Here is a 19,509-nt window from a genome sequence, read left to right as displayed (position 1 = left end):
GGGGCGGTTCACCGTTGCACCCCCCCGGGTGCAGCACGATGACACCCCCCCTCCTGACCAGCTCCTGCACCCTACCTTTAAAAAGAATATCGGGAGGTGAGGCGCAGCGCCTCGCGCCTGCCCTGCACGTAAAAGCAATGTGGACCGTCGGGTCTTCCCTCGCTCTATCTGTCCCGCCCTCCGCTGATGCAACTTCCTATTTCCGCAAGGGCAGGACAGACAGCGAGAGAAGGCCCGACGGTCCACTTTTACGTGCAGGGCAGGCGCGAGGCGCTGCGCCTCGCCTCCCGATATTCTTTTTAAAGGTAGGGTGTGGGAGCTGGTCGGGGGGGTGTCGATTCGCCGAGGGGGGGAGCTGGCAGGGAGCACCCCCCCTGAGCTGACACCCGGGGCGGACCGCCCCTTCCGCCCCCCCCCCCTTGCTAAGCCACTGCTCAGATGTGACTTGTTTCACAAGGGCCAACTTACCCTTGACTCGCCTGCCACTTCATAGGTCCAAATTTTTACACACATTCACTCATTTTTTCAGGCATATTTTCAAACATATAGTTTTGTAAAATATCAAAAAGCACATAGCTTAATGATGATGAATATTATTTAATCTCTGGACCGTTAGCCATGTGGCATGTTTCGCATTTGCTGCATCAGGGTTCAGTCCATCTCAAATATTCACACACCATTATCATCTAGCCTGAGGTAGGCAAGTCAAGGGCAAGTTGGCCCTTGTGAAACGTGTCGCCGCTGAGGTCATAATGTAATATTACATGAGCCTGCTAGATTTTGAGAGTTATTAATGTATCAAAATTTGGGCGCTGGGTTTTTTTTAATGTTCTATGAGTGTTTACCCCCACCTTGTTTCAAAAACAATTTTTGGTCAATTAACAAGGACTGTGTGTAAACATCTACAGGTGAGCAGAGAGGCAGATCATCTCCAATAGGTGTTATTTCGTAGGAGAAACACTCCTAACAGCCAGATATATGGCTGGTAGCAGCTTTGAAATATCATCCCATTTGGTCTTTTTTTTTTTTTTTTTTTAGTGAATATTTCCTAGCTATCTGCTTTTATGACAGCTATAAAAAGAATGTGTTGTACAAGGGACTGGCAGTGAAAGCTGATATTGCTATATAAAAAAGGAAGAAATAAGTAACAGTGACAGAATACAAAAAGACAAGGGATAAACACAGAGGATCCCTATATAACAAGAGGATGGAATCAAAGCCAAACAAAAGGCATAGAGGATTATAACTTGCATAGATTGGCAGGTGCAATCCTAAATAAAAGCATATAGAGGAGTGTGAGGGAGTCTATAGGGCGCTGCCAATTAAGGATACTCCCTCACAGTATCAAAGCCATCCTAAAACCCATAGTCCCGCCAAAAGGAGGAAGTGACATGGGAGAGGTGGAGCCAGAAGTGCATGGTCTAGGAAGTATAAGAGGCTGGGGCACAACTAGGCTAAGGAGGCCCAGAGGAAAGCAGTGATGCCCAACTGCATTTGCCTCATCCACCTATGTGTGAACTGTAACTGCTGCAGTCAGGTAAGCCAAGGTCAACTCGGAACCTTGCAACTTTGGATTTTTGACCTTTGTAACTGGTAGAAAACCAGGCCAGAGACAAGTAAAGTGTATTGCAACGTGGGTCGTGGACCCTGCAGGAGCAGGCCACTGGAGAATTTTTGTGGTTATTTTCTCTCCGCTCCTGTGAATGGAACAGGACCCCTACCTGATACTTATAACAAATAATTTTCTTTTACCTGCACCTGTTGTGCAGCTCCAGTTGGTCCTGCCTCCAGGCCTGCCCTTGCTCACATTACCACAAAGAGGTAACTTGCATGTTCTGTACAGAGCAGCAGGTACGACTGTAGCCATGCTACTGGACAGACCACATGGATCATGGTGGTCTTTATCTGCCATCTGTTAGTACTGTATGTTACTATGTTACTGTAAATCAAGCTCAGCTGTTTCCTAATACACTGGCTACAAAGTAGAGATAATATGATATGTGTAGCTGCCGGTCATACAGCTTTAGAAGGAATGATTGTACACATAGCATGAGGTACTGAACGGAATCTTTTCTTTCCTAAATAGGAATATAAAACCCAAGATATCAACACATAACTTCTGAGGTGTGGCAGTGATGCATGATTGCATAATGCTTCCAGGGTAGCTAATTTTTCAGTGCCTGTCTCAACAGGCAGGACCGATTTCTCATTCTGCAGATTTAGTAGGGTTAAATATGCTCAAATGAAAAATCCACAAGGAATTTGAAGCACCAACATTATTAATGCTAACCTCTGGCTCTGAATGTGATTGGCTTCCAAAAAAAGAAAACCAGTTACACTGAATGAAGAATTTCCATACGTTACAATACGTCTGACACAAATTTTCTTTCTCCTCTCTGCAGCACATGCTGTTTTCCTCACTAACTGCAGAAAATACTCTTGAGTTCCTTCTTATCCATCACAGACTGACTCGCCTTCATACTTGACAGCCGCCTATAACTCTCCCTTTGATTTTTCCACTGCAATAGTTTCTGCAGTGGAAGCCAAAGTAAATAGCACTGCAACAGCCCAAGAGCCCATATCTACATAAGTTTCCATCGGTGAAACTTTTATTGCCCCTTTTGCTTATTTATAATCACATCCTGTTCATGTTCTAAGCCAAGGCAACAGAAACAGCAGGTTAAGTGACAGTACACTAAATTCCAGACCGATATCATTAAACTGACAAGCGCCAGTGGCCGAAGCCCCTAAAAGCAAAACAACAAAACCCACAGGAGTGGAAATAGAGATTTCTACTACTCAGCTGATTCGTCTGTTCCTTGCATTTGATTGCCCTGGTATTTTGCATTTGCAGGATTCATGCACAGAATGGTGCTAAACTCACTGCTAGTTATATTATGCTACTGGACTAACTTGGTTTTTCCACGGATTAGGCAGTTCTACAGTGTTGAGCGGGGATAAAAGCAAAAATCCACAAGACCTTTTTAGCCCAGAGTGAGTGAGGCAACAGCAGGCAGCCAAACAACAACTTGCTCGCAAGTCACAACAAGCCTTTCTTGGTAAAGAATTTCTCTCTAATAACGACAAAGATTTAGTTCACTTCATTTTTCTAAATAGAATCCCAAATTCAGTCTTTACAAAAAAAATACGCAGGGTGAAGGGTCCACAAAAAACTTTCTAGGCAATGACAATTTTCAAAGAAAAGAACAATTCTCTAATTCCAGCTGAGCAACATGAAGCAGAAACAGATAGGGTGATATTTATTTATTTATTTATTTATTTATTTATAACATTTATATCCCACAGTATACCCACCCAAGGGCAGGCTCAATGTGGCGTACAATTGTTAATATGCAAACAATAGTACAAAATACAAGGTCACAAGAGGGAGAAAGAAATAGCTGAGGAGGAAAGGAAGAGAGGGGAGGTGAGAGATTATCACAGAGAGAGCCGTGGGTTAAAAGGGCGTGGCACCAGAAGGGTCCACGGCATATGCTCTGCCAAATAGGAAGGTCTTGAGTTGATTCTTAAAGGTCGGGTGATCAGGAGTGAATTTAACCTCTCGAGGCAACCCGTTCCACAATTGAGTGCTGAGATAAGGGAAAGAGGAACCATAGATGGTCTTATATTTGAGGCCACAAGGAGCCAGGTAGTGGAGATATTGAGGTACGAGCGGGCCGACCATCGGGAATTCCTGGGAGTCTGGCAGAAAATCATTGCATGTATGTCCTAGGAGCTTTCTTGACTTACAGTTTGGTGTTCCTGTCTTAAACTGTACCTCCACCTAAAGGGTATGAGAGAAATGTGGGCTTGTTTGTGACTGGTAGAATCAATATGAAAAAAGCTTTTTTTTAAATTCATTGCCCTCAATATCAGAATCTCCACTGCCTTACATCCCATCAATTGTCCCACATATTGTAGATATAAAAACATTTCATACCGCAATAAACTGTTCTCCATGTAAGTGGTTCTTGGGTTTCCTTCTCCTTAAAATATTGCCTTAATTTAAGTTGTAGGATAGTGTCTAACTTAATGGGCTGTGTCGGCATTACCACAATGGCAGCCGCTAGAGTTGTTTTGTAAAAAAAAAGGGGGGGTTAATTGTTTAAGTGGGCGCTAATTGGCTTTAACTGCAAATAATGACCCTTAAGTGGCATTAATAAACTTAAAACCCAATATTCAGCTGGCGTTGGGCAGTGCTTTTGCTGTCCACTGTCAGCGTTAAACCTGGATGTTCAATGCCGGGCCATTTCTGGCGACTGGCATTGAATATTTGGGGTCTTTTAACCGCTAAAAAGTTAGGAGTACTTTTACTAAGGTGCGCCGAAAAATGGCCTGCGCTGGTGTAGACGTGTGTATTGGATGTGCGCAGTTTCATGTTTCGGCACACCTGCAGAAAAGGCCTTTATTCTGGCTGAAAATGGACATGCAGCAAAATAAAAATTGGCATGTGTCCACTTTGGGCCTGAGACCTTACTGTCACCTGTTGACTTAGCAGTAAGATCTCACACATTAACCGGGCAGTAATGGTCTATGTGCGTACAATGCCGATTACCGCCCAGTTACCGCCGCGTGCCAGAAAATTTCTAGCATGCTCAGTGGATGCACGTCAAAAATGAAATTACTGCCCAGGTCACACAGTAGCCGGGCAGTAGTTCAAAAGTGACACATGTAGGATGCGCGTAGGCGCCTACACGGCTTAGTAAAAGGGCCCCTTAACCTGTTAAGCCGATATTCAGCACTTACTGGTTAACTTTGTAGCGGTTAAAGATATGCCTGCTAACTGCCAAACACAGCCAGTTAAGCGCTGATCCCCTCCATATTCAAAACTATTTCACCCATCAGGAACAGCTCCTGGCTGGTTAAATATGGTTTAAGCATCCAGCTGCGGATATTCACTCCCGCTGAATATCCTGGTTAGCGGCTACCTGCTAACTGGCTATCTCATGTGACGATAGCTGGTTAGGCACAGGTATTCAGCATCTACCCGGCTTTGTTGAGAAGTCAAAATAGGCCACTTAAATAACAAGCTTTCTTTGACTGGTAAAAGGTTAACCAGTTAACGTTAAATATTGGCATAGCTGGTTAACTTTTTAGTGGCCAAAATAAACCCAGGTACAGTATAGCGGGTAAAAAATAACGTTTTATTATTTTTATGATTATTAATATACAATTATAATGTTCTGTAGCACAAAAGGAAATGGAAGTTGGAAGTCCTTTTCACTAGTCTGAGATACTCAGATCTCAGTCAAATGTAGATAACTGAATCACAGTCTCTAACTAGGATAGATTCAGAAATTAAGCAGAATTTTTCTCCTACAAAGCTCAAATTATTTAATAGCATGGTAAACAATTTGTAAAAAGAAGTATTTAAATATAGATAGAAATTTACTGAGATCAATTAACAAAAAGTGTCAGAAAAGGGTAGATGCAAGAAAGCGCGCCAAAAGTTAGGTACTTAAAAATTGAGCACGCACGCACCTGATATACACTGAGCCTCTCCTGGTTGTTCTCAGTGTCCGGGAGAACGGGAGATAAGATTTCAAAGAACCACTTTATTCAATGACTCGACACAGAAACTGTGTTTCGGCCAAAAGGCCTGCCTCAGGAGTCAGGACTAACACCTGGCAACCTCCCACTTGGGTCAGGGCTATCTTGCTGCTGTGGAAACCTCCTCCTCCCTTTTGAGGAAGAACCTATGGACATTTCTGACCTGGCTAGGAGAAAAGGTGAACAATTGAAAGGGCTCCTTGCATCCTGGTTCTCTGCCTTGGTTCAAAAGGGAGGAGGAGGTTTCCACAGCAGCAAGATAGACATCAGATGATTGTCTCAGCCCTGACCCAAGTGGGAGGTTGCCAGGTGTTAGTCCTGACTCCTGAGGCAGGCCTTTTGGCCGAAACACAGTTTCTGTGTCGAGTCATTGAATAAAGTGGTTCTTTGAAATCTTATCTCCCGTTCTCCTGGAGTCATTGGTCCACTTCCCACTCTCTCTGTGCTGTTATATTTACGTGGGAGTTAGTGTTCATCCACTTAGGTGGATTACTCTGTTCTCAGTGTCCGCAATGCCGAAGCGTAGGGGAAAGTCGGCGGTTGGAGCCTCACTGAGACCGCCCCCGCAGGTCTTCGGTTCCATGGAGTCCTTTGTGGTGAGGCAGGGAATCCCTGTTCGGTTGGGAGGAAGCCTGCTTGAGATGCCTGGAGAAAGTAGAGATCCGGTGGCATCTCCTGGGCTGAAAGTCACCTTGAGCCCCGACAGTAGAGCTCCCCCCTCACAGCCGCTAATCAGCAGTTTGCCGCTGTCGGTGATAAGGTCTCCACTGCAAGGAAGCATGGAGGATTCCCAGCGCCTGCATTGGACAAGGGAGCAATGTTTTTCCAGACCCACAGCTTGATGTAGCAGGAATTTCATCTAATGTGAGTGATCCAATCGCAGCAGACAGTGAGCAAGAAGTCCTAGATACAAGACTGGATGCCTTCCCCACAATTCTCTTCTTTTCTGACTAGCAAATCAGCTGAAGTAACCTTGGACACTCTTTGGGTCCTAATTGTAAACCTGGGTAAGGAGCTATGCCCTCAAGTTCAAAAATTAGAACAACGAATTGTCTCTCAAGAGAAAAAGTTGGAAATAGTTGACTTTGAATTTAAGCAATTAAGTTGAAAATCAGGAGAAAGAAATGGAAAATATACAGAACATACAGGAAGTTATAATTAAAGATACAATCGATCTCCGTAGGAAGATACATTGGGGAACATAACAAGAGCTAATAATTTACGTTTTTTTAATTTTCCAAAGATTTTTTCTATATCTCCTAGAGAGATGTTAAAATGTTATATTAAAGAAATCTTAGGGGTTTCTGAAGATAATATACCTCCGTTTTCCCCAAGTGTATTACTTGCCAGAAAAAAGAAAAATTTTAGAGGGTCAGCAAAAAGATTTGGTTCAGGATAATCCACTTTTGAATATTTCGGATATTCTGGAGTCCTCGGACACTGAGAATGCTTCATTTTCAACATTGCTTGTAACTGTTACTCTTGCACCAGATAAAGGCTGGCTATTGAAATTATTCTTCAAAAATAGACAGAAACCTTTTCTGGGCTTTAAAGTTCAAATTTTTCCAGATGTAACAAGGGAAACCCAAAAGAAACATCGACAATTTTTTTTACTTAAACCAGGTGTTCTTCAGATAGGAGCTACATTTTACTTGTGATATCCCTGTAAATGTGTAGCTAGGCATCAAGATGTAAAATATGTCTTTTTTGATCCTTCCCAACTCACTGTTTTTCTTGCATGCAAATGGACTGTGGGGTAAATAGCTCTAAATTCAAAAAAAGGGGGGGGGGGGTTCCTAGTATATCAGGGCTAAATCGTTATTTTTAAAAAAATTTCCTTTTTCTCTACTATATGTAATCTTGGATCAACAGTTGTGGACTTGAATTAAGCTATCTTAATGGACATCTTTAATGTTTAAGTAGAAAAATTAACTAATTATGTTGAATAGCTATACTTTGCTGTACAAGATACTTCTTGGTTCGAAAATTTGAAATGTTAATAAATAAATCATTTTTTAAAAAATTGAGCACTGAACAAATAGCCTATAAAGTTGGGCACGGAAGCCATTATAGAATTCTACTGTGAGTTGGTATTTGAGTGCAAAACTGCAGCAGAAGAGAATTTGTATGGAGACAGGCCTTGAAACAGCCATTTGGGGAAACGTGAATTCATGTCAACTCTGCAGTGTCCCCTTCCATGATTTTCATATATATAATAAAATTAAAAAATGATGAAGAAATAAATAAAAGATAAGTAATTTATATGTTTTATGAGAAGATATGAAAAAATCTATAGTTAATGGATCGATGAGGATTACATGCTCACCCTATATATGTTTAGCTAAAATAATATAGCCTAAGGGTTGAAGTATGCATGTCTGTGGGTTCAACAATATTTAAATAGTTGTTTTGTAAAGTGATCCTATATTGAATATATAGTCCACAATATCCAGTTATCACGTGCTAATCAGAATATGCGACTCAGGCTACAGTGCTAGGTGTACTGTGTAGACAATGCTTTCTACCCAGAGAAAAGGAGGAAATACGGCTACTATAACTGTGGGATTCTCTGCTGGCCACACATTGGCTTTAAGAGTAAGCCCTAAACAGAAAAAATGATGGCAGATAAAGACCATGTAGCCCAGGGCCGCCGAGAGACTGGGCCGGGCCCGGGGCAAGGCCGCCCTCGGGTCCCCCCTCCGTCCGCCACCAGGCCAGGCCCCCTGCATTGAAATCACAGCGCCTCTCACCTCCATGTGAAAGTGCTGCAGGCAGCAGCAGCAGATCGCCTCCCTTCGGGCCTCCTTCCCTCCCTGTGTCCCGGCCTCGCGGAAGTTACGTCAGACGAGGGCGGGACACAGGGAGGGAAGGAGGGGGCCTGGAGGGAGACAATCTGCTGCTGCGTGCAGCGCTTTCATATGGAGGTGAGAGGCGCTGTGATTTCAATGCAGGGGGCCCGACCCGGTGGCAGACGGTTGATGACAGAGGGTGGGTGGGACTGCAGCGTCAGGCCCCCCTAGGAGGCCCGGGCCTGGGGAATTTTGTCCCCCCTGCCACCCCCTCTCGGCGGCCCTGATGTAGCCTAACATGGACTTAATGCAGGAGCACTTAGTGCCTCCTAAATAAGAGGTGCAAAGCGCTCCCTCATTATTTTATTCTATTTTTTGCAAGTCCAGTGCACTAATGGAAAAACTAGTGCATGGCCTGCAAAAAAGAAAGAAAATAAAAAATTCCTACTATACTGTCATGTAAAATATGGGCTTAGCACTTGGAAATGTCCCGCATTAAAATGTGCTAAGCCAATATTGTATCATGTTTTTGTACAAGGGCCCCAAAGTGAGTACTTGTATTTTTGCTATTGCTTCTTTTTACTGTACTTGCAGCCTGCTAAACACAGCTAAATGCTCATCTTTTATTTATTTTATTTTATTTATTGCATTTGTACCCCACATTTCCCATCCTAGTGGTAGGTTCAATGTGGCATACAGTTTACTGAAAGAAAGAACAGTTTACATGTTCAAAAGAACAGTTTACATGTTCCAGGGGGAAAACAAGTTACATGTTCGGTTGTACAGTGCAAATGTGCCAGGTTTAAGTTCGATTTGCGTTCAGATCAGTTGAAGATTCGTGATTATAAGAGTGTTATCCTACTAGTTGTGTGGCTAATGAGGTTGTTGGAGGGGAAGGTTATTTTGTAGAAGTGGGCTTTCAAGTGTTTTCTGAATTATACTTGTTCATTTTATGATTGCAGCTTCCAGCCAGAGCTGGCTGTGGAAGCTCCTAAAACTTCTAATTCTAATGTACCTGCAGCCTGCCAACCATAGCCAGCTGTTAATTATTTCTTTGATTATTATCTCTTCACCATTTTCAGCTAAGGGTCATTTGTGTGTATCCCATGCCTTCTTGAAGTACATTACCATTTTAACCTTTACCACCCACTCATGGCTTCACATGCATCATCCACTCAAAATCAGACATTGCTCTCGAGTCTACCTTTTCAGAGCTTCACATGATGTCCTCTTGTTCTAGACTTTCCTTTCCACTGCAAAGGTTTTACTTCTTGTGAACTATTTCATGGCAAAATAGCATTGCACTGGCCCAGGCTTGTTGCTCACAAAATAGGAAATGACTCTGCTCTCTCCACTGGTTGCATGTAAGGATGGGTAACTGGAATGGAAAATAAACATCATGCGTATGCTTACGTGGTTCTGGTGTGACCATATGCAAAGGCAGGGAGGAGGGGTAGACTCAGGCTGAGACTCATACAGGTCACAGGCTATCTAGGTAGTCCTTACATGACAGGGTGAGGCGACACAGACAGCTAGACTTAAATCCCTTGATGTTTGGCATGGAGGATAATATTCTGCTATTAGTTCTCTAATACTACAAATAACTTTCAGGTAAACTGTTCAAATATCTCTCTGTCGTATATCTCCTGTCTCACCTCTCCTCTGAGTTATATATATTCACATCCTTTAGTCTCATTTAATTGTGTTTTTGGTGCAGAACCTATATGATTTTAGTTGTCCTTCTCTAGATCACCTGCACTCTGTTTGTATTCTTCACAACTGCACCCAATTCTTGAGGTGAGATCCCACCAAAGCCCTTTATGATGACGTAATCACATACCCTAACACCTCTCTATCTCTGGCCATTACCTTGTCATACTGTTTCCCTACCTTGAAATCATCAGATATCACCCCGAGATCTCTGTCCTGTTCTGTGGACATCACTTTACATTTAAAATTCAAGCCTAAAGAATTAAACATATGAAAGAGCTATTATGTCATTCTAGTCTGGATCAGCTTTTCACTTTGCCAAAAGAAATGCATCGCAGATGGGAAAAAGGTCAGATGACATGAAGGATGCTTTCGGTAGAATGATCCAGAACCTATACAAAGAGATGAGTCAGCGGACAGGAGAGATAAATGCATACAGCACTAGTGAAAGGCAATTCTGTAATCTAGGCACCTGGATTTACACCCCCCCTGCACATAGAAATGTCTAGAATACTAGCACTTAGGTACATGTGTAGACATACCTGCAAAAGTGCCAGCACGACACCTTAAGCATATCCCCTGGATTCTATGTAGTGCGCCTAGCGTTCAGTGCCGAAATCCAAGTGTATTCTATAACAACACGCATAACATAATTGACTTAACAAGCCAATCATCGTGGTTAACAGTACTTAACAAGCTATAATGAACACTAATTGTCAATAATTAAAATTTACACATGCAAATCGCTAAGTGTATTCTGTAATGCACAGCACAAATTTTAATGTGTGCAGGCAAAAAGGGGTGTGGTTATAGATGGGGAAATGGAGATTTTATGGGTGTTCCTAAATTTACGCGCGTTGTTATAGAATATGGCCCTCTGCGCCTAAATCTACGCACCGGGTTTTGCATCATGTTTTTGTTGGTGTAAATGGAGGCACATAAATTTAGGTGCTAGGCTGTCAAATAAGCGTATTCTATATACTGCACCTAAATCTTATGGAATTCGCTTAATGCAGGTTTTTTTAGGCGTCATATATAGAATCCCCTACTCCATTTGATAATCATGCGTCTAGCTTACATGGCATATAAGTGCAAGGGGTCGTACACATGGATGGGGCATGGGCGGGGCTGCCAATTTATATGGGTAACTTACAGAACACTGTAAATTATATGCATCCCTGCTCATTTAGGCTCCATGGCTGGTGGAACTGTGGGCACCCAGATTCTGCTCTAGGATAGGCTCATGTGGCACATCCTCAGGGCATGGAAATGGAACCACCCAGTTGTAGAATGGTCCCATAGAGTAAAAGGGAGCTAACAGTGGGAAAGACAGAGACGTTGATGATACACAAAAGAATTTGATGATACTTTTTGAGATCTGCCAGATACTTGTGACTCGGGCTGGCTGCTGTCAGAGACAGGATAGTGAGCTCGAGAGACATTAGTCTGGCTCAGTCTGATTTGTCTAATGCTTTTAAATAACTAAGGGCTAGATTTAATAACCTGTGTTATGTGTTATTGCATATAAAGAAGTGTTAAAATGATTAAATATGCATCATTTAATGCAGATCCCATTATGGTGAATGGTTCCTCTTTGCTAATAACTCATATTAATCATAGTAATGCAAATTAATTCCACACTTGATATACTGCCTTTCTGTAGATATAGTCAAAGCAGTTTGCATAGACTATATTTGTAGGTGCTTTTCTGTCCCTAATGGGCTCACAAATCTAAGGTTATTTGTACCTGGGGCAATGGAGGGTTAAGTGACTTGCTCAGGACACAAGGAGCTGCAGTGGGATTGAATCTGGTTCCCCAGGATCTCAACCCACTGCACTAGTTAGTCTAGCTATATATGCTGAAAACATTTCAGAATTGAATGATTTCCATCAATCTATCATATTCCTCAATGAATGTTATAGTACTGAAAATAATAACCATTGTTTAATATTTCCAAAGCAAAACAAGCCTTAGTTATTACAGTCTATTTCCTTAGATGACCTCAAATACCACTGGTAACAAGTACTTAAGGGGCCCTTTTTTCAAAGCTGTGCTAAGAAATGGGCATAGCATGCTTTTAAGTGTGCCTTTCCTGCTTGCTAAGCCTATTTCTTGCATAGCCTTTAAAAAGAAGGCTTAAGAGTGCTGTTTAATGTATGAGGCTGTGATTAAGATATAATTTTGTGTATCATTTTGAGAGCTCTTCATATAATTTTCTTTTTTTCCTTTTCAGAGATGCTTCGCCGTCTTGGACCCTGAAGCAGCTAAGTGAAACTCTGGCCATCGTTGGCCCGGGGACGTATGACTAGCTCGATGAATGTTGACTTGGTCCTGCACTTTGCATGAGCTTTCTCGAGTTAGGTGCGTTATGGTATTATGCTTTTTAGTACTGTGCATGTTAAAGACTTTCAACATTTAGGGACTGTGTTATAAAAGTACAGAATCAGATAATTAAAAAGTATAAAGTTTTTTGGCTTGGAAGGGTTTTTTTTTTTTTTTACCAATGATGAGGAGGAGATCAGTTAGATCTACTTAGCTCTTTAAGGGGGGGTCTTTTACTAAAGATTAGCTCGAGTTATCTGCAGCAGGGCCCATAGGAATAAAATGGGCCCTGCTGCAGATAACTCAAGTTAATCTTTAGTAAAAGACCCCCTAAATCTGTTAAGATTTTGAGCTCTTTGAGGCTTGTTCCTTCCTTTTTTAAAAATAATTTTGCAAAAGATTTTTCAGAAAATTTATTTTTAAAATTTTAAAAGGTTATTTATCAGTTAATGGATTATTTTTTGTTATTTGATCTGTGTCTTTCAATTTGTTTCATTTATGATCATGAACTAGTGTTACTATTAGCATGTGATCATTTAAAAAAGTTGACATGAGAGCCCTTACCGCCTCCTGCATTAGCCATGTGCTAATGTGCACATGCTGATTACCGCTTCCATGTTCATTCTCCACCTATTCTTCACCCATGCCACTCCCCCTCCCCAAAATGTTTTTAAAATGAATACTGTGCACAGACGGCAAAACTAATACAGAACACTTTAATGCATCCTGTGTTAGGACATTTTTTGCTGCAATAAGTGTGCATTAGCCCTTAATGCAGCTTTAGTAAAAGAAACTCTAAGTTTCTTCTATTTATCGTATGATGAACAATTATGGTTGAGAATTATCACAATGACATTGATACCATTTTGGTTTTATTGACTCCTGACCTTATCCTCATCAAGAAGTTGGTGATGGTGTAATCAGAACTCAGCATCTTGGTGAAATTTATGTATACTGGTGTTGGAAGTCATATATTTATTTATTTGTTGCATTTGTACCCCACATTTTCCCACCTATTTGCAGGTTTAATGTGGCTTACATAGTACCGTCAAAGGCATTTGCCCAGTCGGTGAATAACAAATACAAAGTTGTATAGTGATTGTATGAAGTATAAGTGGAGGGTCGGAATGGATGAAGATTGCGTGATGTCCTGTTCGATCATAGTCATGCTATGTTGGTAGGTGAAGAGGGTTACGTGGGGTCGTTGGGGTAGGCCTTTTTGAAGAGGTTGGTTTTTAGTGATTTCCTGAAGTTCAAGTGGTCGTGGATTGTTTTCACAGCTTTTGGGAGCCCATTCCATAGTTGTGCGCTTATGTAGGAGAAGCCGGCTGCGTAAGTTGTTTTGTATTTCAGTCCTTTGGGTAGTGTAGGTTTAGGTAGGATCTTGACAATCTGACTTTGTTTCTTATTGGTAAGTCTATAAGGTTTGTCATGTATCTTGGGACTATGCCGTACATGATTTTGTGGACTAAGGTGCGGATTTTGAAGATGACCCATTCTTATTTTTAAAGGTGCTGAGCCTGGATATTCAATGTCGGGCCGTTTCCAGGGACCAGCATTCAATATCCGGCTTATATTTGGCTGGTTCAAACTTAGTTTGCTAAGCTGGTTAAGTCTGAAACAGCCAAAGATAGGCCTGGTATTCACATGGTCAAATACAGCCACCAAACTTGCACTGACAATCAGCGGATAGCTGGTTATATCGCGCGATATAACCAGCTAGCCGCTAACAGAGAATATTTAGCAGGTCTTGGCTGGCCATTTCCCACTAAAAATTTGTGGATTGCTGGTTATGGGGCATTTAACTGGCCAGGTGCCAATCCTGGCCAGTTAAATGCTTTTAAATATCAGGGGGATTATAACTACCATTTGAGGTCAAAATTGGAGGCTGGTACCATTGTGTGCACGGATCCACTTCCAGGAATGTTGTATAAGAAGCCACATTGTCTTCTGTTTCAATATCCTGAAGGTAATTCCTGGTATAGTAGCACTGAATTTACAGTATGTGTTGTAGCTGGTGTGTGACTCCATTTTACTATTGGATAAAGCTTTGCTATGTTGCCTTAATTCCACAATCTGTCTTGACTTGCAGAGATGGGTTTGTTACTTTTTAAAAGTACTTACAGTACAATAGAAACATAATAATTACTAGTTTTAATAGCTTTTTAACAAGCTGGGCAAAATTCTGTCATTCTCCCCCTCCCCTGCCCCCACAAAGTGTGATGTCCTTTGACGTTATTGAATAAGTTGGGCATATCATTATTTTATTCTTGCTTACTTGAGTTTTTATCAGATGCTGAGTTAAGGCCCAATAGTAGCTGGTATTCAAAATGGTCATCAGTCATTTTACCTCTTTTTGGATTAAACAATTGTCCAGCTGCACTAAACAAATGTTCACATGCAGCACTGGCTGATAAAGATGTCTTTGAGAACAGGATATCCAACAAATTCGGACACAGAATTTATATTGTTCATGTAGGCAGACAGAATAGCTTCGCCACTTGTGGTGTTGGTGTCTGCTGTGTTAAAAGTGAAGAAATCATCATCCACGTATGTCGGAGCCGCTGTGGCATCTACAGTAATGTTAACTGTGACCAAACTCTTGGTTTGGGTTTTTTCAACAGCAGATACATTCCTAGCAATTTCTGCCTAGGATCCTTGATCTATGTAATCTTGAACTTTAGATGTAATAGTGTAGCTGCTATGAGTTCCTCATTCATTAACTACTCTTCAAAGTGCTTTTGTATGCCACTTAGTAATCCTCTTATTAATAGCTGACAAGTCTGAAGTTTGTTGTTTTTCTCAAATGCTTGTAGTTTCTCTTTCAGCAATACCAGAGTGGGCACAAGGTAGGCCATGAATGCTTTAGTTTCACATTGAAGAATGTCTAAAGCTTGCATCAAGGGATTCATTATAGAAACATATTCTGTGATAAATATGATGAAGGATGAAACTTGGCAACATCTAACTGTTTGCAGACTGAATTCATGATATCAATGCCTTTTTCAGAGATTAGACAATTACGCTGTTCCATTGAATTGTAGATGGAGTTCCAGCGAGTCTGGTTAGGAGTAACAAAACGGAGGCCAAATGCGTGTTTAATAACCTCAGTAGACATCACACTTTGTCACTGTTCCATAACTCTTGGCATTTGGCAGAAGTTGAGCGATACAGCTTTTTGTATGCTAAATCAGATTCTGCTTCTGTAGCATCACATGTAGCAAACAGATTTAAGGAGTGACAAGCACAACGCTAATGTGGTAGCAAATGAAAATCACCAGCTGGTGATGATAAGATATCGTGCAAGTTATGAAATTCCATCTCTTTTTTGTAATTGTCATTTGACGTAATTTCATCAACATGTTGTTGATGTTTGGAAAATTGTTGAAAAGTTTTGCAGAAATTGGTCCCATTGTCAGTAGTTGTTTTGGTAATTTTATCCTGGAGGTCAAATTCAGAATGGATTGATTCTAACATAGCTGCAATAACATCATATGTGTGGGATCCTTTTAGGCGATGACATATCAAAGCCGAAGATCTTCTTTGCATTGTCATGTGGTCTATCCAGTGGACTGTAACCCCTAGGAAGGATCTGTGATGAATAGACCAATAATCCACTGTAACAACAACAAATTGTTGATTTTCCAGTTCTCGAATCAAGTTCATCTTCATTTCTTGGAAATGTTCATCAATTCATTGTACAGCAGTTTTTCTAGTCATAATTGTCCGATTTGGAAGAGTGCCCATAACCAAATCTCGAAATGCTGGTGATTCTGTAGTACTGAAAGGTTGCATATCACGAATAAGGAAGTCAAGGATTAAGTTGTCCAGAACAGCTTACATTATAGCTCAAGTGACTGATCTTGAAAATGACTGACTGCGCACCGTACTTTGCCTTTTATTTGTTTCTTGAGACTCTTCACACTCAGTCTTTCTCTTGCATGATGCAATCAGTTTCTCATACTTTTTCATCTGATTCGGGTGAATTCGTTCGATATGGTTCCTCAGATTAGATGACAAATTCATAAAGGCCAACACTTCTTTTGGTTTCGGTGCACACAATCAGTGCAAAGATTGTTATGCTTGTTAACATTAAATCTAACATATTTTAAACATTGTATCTAAATGAGGCCATGGAGAAATAGATGGCACATCAGACTCTGCATTGATAACGTGCGATGTCCCCTGCATCAGGAGTCCATAAAGTCTCTAAAATTAAAAGACAGAACATTTACAAAAGTAAAATTAATCTACATTGAAAAATATAACTATTAAAAATTTACATAGTACTGTAAGCACATATCAATCCTTCTGACTCAAGGACAGGTTATTATACCTTGTGTTCTGACCTTGGCTTTTTGCTTACCTGGAAAAGATCCAGGCTTTGAAGATCTGTGATGACTTCAGCCTGATTAGGAGGAAGAGATGTCACCAGGCTAGGGCTGTGGCCATATGTAGTTCTGCCTACTATCTCCACTTTAGACTTCCTCATCCAGCAAACAAACCAAGGCTATGAAAGAGGTCTGTAGGAGCAGGTGTGTGAGTACTGCATTGATGCTTAATACCGCCTTTTTTTTTTGTAGTTTCAAAAAAGATGTACCACTCTCTTCCTTGCTGGAACATGATACAGGCAAATAACAGGATTTTCATTTCCTCTCGTAAATACTGTAGGACCAAAAGCAGTCCAAAACAGATAAAGTCAGTGTGAAGGGGTTTATAGAACACTGCCCCCCACTCTTAGGAAAAGTCTGTCTGATAGCCTGGGCCACCTTAAGAACAGTCCCTCCGATAGCCTGGGCTATCTTAAGAGCACTGGTCCGGTCCTGGGAGGACGTGAGCCAGGAAGGGCGGAACCCATACTGGGGAGTATAAAAGATAGGGCCAGGCTGAATTTAAAGAGGTCCAGGGAAGGAAGAACTGAAGCCCCAGTCTATGCCCTGACTGAGTACGTCTAGCTGCTGTGACCTGGCTGAGGTAAGGCAACCTAGTGGTTCTTTTTTTTTTTAATTCACAAGCTTTGCTGAGGTCTGTCTAGAGCCAGACCTAGACCTCTGAGGAAAAACAAGAACTATAGGCTGTGTTTGGGGCGTGGCAACCCCAGCAGTCACAACTTGTGTTAGGCCTGCCACTAGAGGCCACTTAATAACTGTGCTTCCTAAACCACAGAGGTTTACCCACATTATGTCTTGGGCCCTGTGAAGGAACAGGCCTGGGAAGTTCTATAAATCCCTTTTGTCCGACTGCGTTATTTCTCCAGCCCACTCCCAAGCCTTGCTCAGTGTCTCAACTTTGGGTTTAAACCTGTAGTTCCTAAACCTGGTCCTGGAGGCACCCCAGCCAGTCAGGTTTTCAGGATATCTACAATGATTATTGCTAGGTTGTCCCGATAACCAGCCCTTCGAAATGCATTTGTACTCCCAGATTCTATATATGGCGCCTTAATTTCCACATGCAAATCAAAACATATTCTATAACAGTGCACATAACTTAATTGGGTAACTAGCTGTTAACAAGCAATTATCAGCACTAATTGGCATTAAGATTTACACGCAGAACTCGTTAAAGTGTATTCTATAACGTGGTGCATCTAAATTCTAAGTTGCATAGGTGAAAAGGGGCGTGGCCATGGGCAGGGAGTGGCCCAGTGATTAGAGCACCAATCTTGACATCCAGAGGTGGCCAGTTCAAATCCCACTGCTGCTTCTTGTGATCTTGGGAAAGTCACTTAACCCTCTATTGCCTCAGATACAAATTTAAGGCCCTGTTTACTAAGCCATGCTGTAGGCATGCAAACTTTTTAGCACGTGCTAACACTAGATACACCCATAGGAATATAATGGGCATCTCTATCGTTAGTGCGCACTAAAATGTTAGATTGCCTATAGTGCAGTTTAGTAAACAGGGACCTTAGATTGTCAGCCCTCACCATGAGCTACTACTGAAAAGGTGTGAGAAAAATCTAAATAAATAATAAATAATAATCTATGTGCATTATTATAGAATACATCCAATCTGCGCCAAATTTAGGTGTCTGGATTTATACTAAGTAAAACGTGACCTAAATGGATGTGACCAAGTCTGGTCACATGGAGAGGTGCTCAGCATTATTCTATATACCATGTGGAAATTTAAGCCTATTCTATAAATATTTAGGCGTACTTTACAGAATACACCTTGGCGTATTTTTTTTCCACTTGGAATTTTCAGGTGCCATATATAGAATCTAGTCCGTAATGTGTACATTTTGAAATGATACACAGCACACAACTGTATAGTTTTTTCAGTGCAGTAAATGAGTAAAATTACCACTCTGTTCCAAAATGACTATAAACATGCATCTTTTTTATAAGCTAGCAGCAGTGAACATGAAATCACGTAGCAGAGTAATTAAATGAAGATCTTGTTCTAGACTGTAGCTCATTTCATTTTGTGAGTGTCACATTTTCCCAAGTTATTACAAATTGGTTTTATACACTGTATTAGCTGTATGTAGCTTTTTAACCATTAACCAGACTTTAAATATATCGACCCCCCTCCCTACACACACACCACAGCCCCCCCCCCATGCCTCATCCATATTTTTTTACAGGCCCCCTCCCCAATGACTCATCCATCCTTTCTTATAGGCCTTGGGCCTCTCCTTTTTACAGTCCCCCCACCCCACCCACTGGCTGGGATTGGCAGACTTACTTACTGGCTGGTCTTGGCTGGCCTGTTTGGGGCAGGAAAGGACCCCACTCTTTGCTGTCTGCTTCCTTTGCTCTCCTCAACACCTCCGCTTTTTCAAAATGGCTGCTGAGGCTTCAAACGGCGGCCTCATGAGACTGCCACTTGAAGTCTTGGCAACCATTTTGAATAAGCAGTAGCATGGAGGAGAGCAGTGGCACCGGGCAGGAAAGAGTGGGGGTCCTTCCTGCCCCAAAGAGGCACATAAATACCATAAAAATATCAGAGCACATCAAATAAAAAAGCACTGTGCAAGATATATCATATATATAATATATATGAATATTACACCAAAACACAACCCTAAGAAATTCATTTATGATGTATATATCTCTACTGCAATGATAAAACTTTAAAGGTTTGGTATTGAGACAAACATGCATTGCTTACTTATGAGGTTGTTAAAGTTGC

General features: G+C 41.4%; 1 long non-coding RNA gene across 1 annotated transcript; it reads left to right on the top strand.

Annotated features, from left to right (window-relative positions):
- Nucleotides 1-301: 301 nt before the first annotated feature.
- On the top strand, nt 302-18,741 carry LOC115462327. Its single transcript, XR_003940819.1, has 3 exons — nt 302-312; nt 4,011-4,012; nt 18,648-18,741. It is a non-coding gene; the product is annotated as an uncharacterized LOC115462327 (long non-coding RNA).
- The last annotated feature ends 768 nt before the right edge of the window (nt 18,742-19,509 follow it).

Source organism: Microcaecilia unicolor, chromosome 2 (assembly GCF_901765095.1).
Source record: "Microcaecilia unicolor chromosome 2, aMicUni1.1, whole genome shotgun sequence".
In the NCBI taxonomy this organism is placed as follows: domain Eukaryota; kingdom Metazoa; phylum Chordata; class Amphibia; order Gymnophiona; family Siphonopidae; genus Microcaecilia; species Microcaecilia unicolor.
The sequence above is the reverse complement of the archived record's forward strand: the minus strand, read 5'-3'. Positions and strand labels throughout refer to the sequence as shown.